The following is a 2,539-nucleotide window of genomic DNA, read 5'->3' as shown; positions in this document are numbered from 1 at the left end:
AGATTACAGTGAGCCAAGATTGTGCCACTGTACTCCAGCCTGTGCGACAGAGCAAGACTCTGTCTCAAACAAAACAAAACAAAAAACTTTATTTATAAAAACAGGCAACGGGCTGAATTTGGACCATGGTCTCTAATTTACAGACTCCTGATCTATGCAAATGACATCATGTTTTGCTCCATTTTTTTTCTTTTTTTGTGATTATGATTTAACTTGAAAATGACTAGATAACTTTTTCGTCAAATTTGGAAGATTTATTTATGATTCTCAGACATAAAAACCTGGATATATACTTTGAGAAAAAATTTCCTTTTGGCAAGCCGTGATGAAAGATAATAGAGAGAATTGTCTGGCCGAGTCACCTGACACCTGTCATGGCTGCCTCAGAGGGCCGCTGTAGAATGAGTGCCAGGGTTCTGCTGTGGACTGCCAGGGACACCTGGTGTAACAGACCCAGGAGCTCTTTAGGCTCCAGGGAGGCGTAGGCGCCAGCACAGCCAGGAACTTTCAGGAGATAGGCTGACGTGCCAGGCAGGAGAGGAAGAGCCCAGCTGCCCTGAGCGGCCCAGGGATGTGGTGAACATGGTGTTTGTAGACCTGTCCAGCTGGCGGATCCCAGTGAGCTGCAGAGTCGGAAGACAATATTCTCCACCTGACCCAATGCCATGGGGTGAACCTGAAAGGCACCTGTGAAGCCTTCCTGGCATGCTCCACCTGCCATGTGCATGTGAGCAAAGACCAACTGGACCTTCTGCCTGCTCCCGAAGAGAGGAAAGACAGCATGCTAGACGTGGCCTGACTCCTCCAGGAGAACTCCCCTCTGGGCTGGCAGATCGTGCTGACGCTAGAGCTGGAAGGGGCAGAATTCAGTCTACCCTAGAACACGAGGAACTTCTACGTGGACTGCCATGTCCCCGAGCCCCACTGACATGGACAGCTGGACCTTCCCGATTGTCATGGCCTCAGGGCCAAGACTGAAGGAACAGCCAAGTGTCAGCCAAGCCCAGCTCAGAGCACATACAGTCCCAAGAGAGACGGGAAGCCTCCAAGAAGGCCAAAGCCCCCTGCTTGAAAGAGATCCCATGTCCAAGCTCTGGTGAGGACAGGGTCCCTAGTGGGGTGGCCTTCCCCAAGCCCCTGAGAATAGAGTGTGAGTAGGGTAGAGTCAGATTGGAGCTACAGTAAAACCATGTCATGGGCCTAAAAAAAAAAAAGAGAGAGAGAGAGAGAGAGATTATTTTCTGGAGTATATAGTGACTACATCACACAACAGGAACAGATAAACAATTTATTCAGTTATGAGCCCCTGTTGGATTTTCATCAGCATCAGGCTGCCGCTTCTTAGGTAGGCAACTCTCTGTAGGATGCCCCTGGTGTGAAAGAAGATAATGTACCATGGGAATGAGCCCCAGGACAGAGGAGTTGGGGTGTTGGGAGTGGGTGAGACATCGCCAGTGTGCAAAGCAAGATTGAGGAGAAGCTGCGGGTCTAGTTCTGACTCCAGCAATCGATGGTCCAATTAAGATTTTTAATTTTTTTCTGCTCTGGGAAAATTTCATCTGAAAGTGTCTGCTTCTTGAGCCAACTAGCTGTAGGGTACAGAAATGGACACTAGAGAACAAATACACTACAGATACACAATATAGGTAGTTTCAGATTTGCGTGTTGTTCCACTCTTCATTAACTTTATTTTGCTCTTGAAATGATATTTAAGTTTGGTAACCATTTCTAAATAATAGAACATAGTGAAGCTCTTACAACAAATTGGGTAGCTATATGCATCATGAGATATTTAAACAAAATACTGTTAAATAAATGAGAAAAGCAGATTGCACAGAAGTCCTTATAAGAAAATCTCATGTTTGTTCGTGTCTGTGTGTACATACTTAGACATACATATGCATTTGCCTGGAAAAAAATTCGTAGAAATACATACAAATTTTGAACAGTGATCATTTCTGAGTAGCATGGGACTACCAAGGAACCCTACTTTTTCCTTACCCATTTTTCTTTCTCTCTCTTTCTCTTCGCCTACATGAAGAAGTATTAGAATTATAATTCAAAAGGGCAATGAGGATTTTCCATTTAAAATGTTCATGAAAATTCTGTAGTTATGACTTCAATTCCAAAAGGAGGAATTATCCATATGTTGAGACTGGGGAAGAGAAAGTCTTACCCCAGCACGTCTTCTTTGCTGTTTCTGCATGGGTTATTTGGGCTACAGCACATTTTCTATGATGATTCAAAAAGTGTGTTTTATCAAGCAAAAGGATCACTTTCTCCTTGCAATATACATCAGCTATGAATGAACAGGCGACTCATCATTTAATTAAGGGTGAAAACAGATAGATTTTGAAAGCAGTGTCCTGTGCAGTTTTAGGCAAATTACTTAACCTTTCTGAAAGCCTGCTTCTTGATTTCTGTAACAGGGTTAATAATACACACCTTCCAAATGTATGAGGATTAAATGACAGTATATGGAAAACACCTAGCTGAGCTTGACATCTGGTAAGTGCTAAAAAAAAAAAAAAACAGTTAC

At 43.5% G+C, this 2,539-nt stretch overlaps 1 pseudogene; it reads left to right on the top strand.

Moving 5' to 3' along the window:
* The first annotated feature begins 374 nt into the window (after window positions 1-374).
* On the top strand, window positions 375-928 carry LOC108512517 (adrenodoxin-like protein, mitochondrial pseudogene; annotated as a pseudogene).
* Window positions 929-2,539: the final 1,611 nt, after the last annotated feature.

Source organism: Rhinopithecus bieti, unplaced genomic scaffold (assembly GCF_001698545.2).
Source record: "Rhinopithecus bieti isolate Rb0 unplaced genomic scaffold, ASM169854v2 scaffold_28016, whole genome shotgun sequence".
NCBI classification, from domain to species: Eukaryota; Metazoa; Chordata; class Mammalia; order Primates; family Cercopithecidae; genus Rhinopithecus; species Rhinopithecus bieti.
Note: the sequence above shows the minus strand (reverse complement) of the source record. Positions and strands in the feature narration are given on the sequence as shown.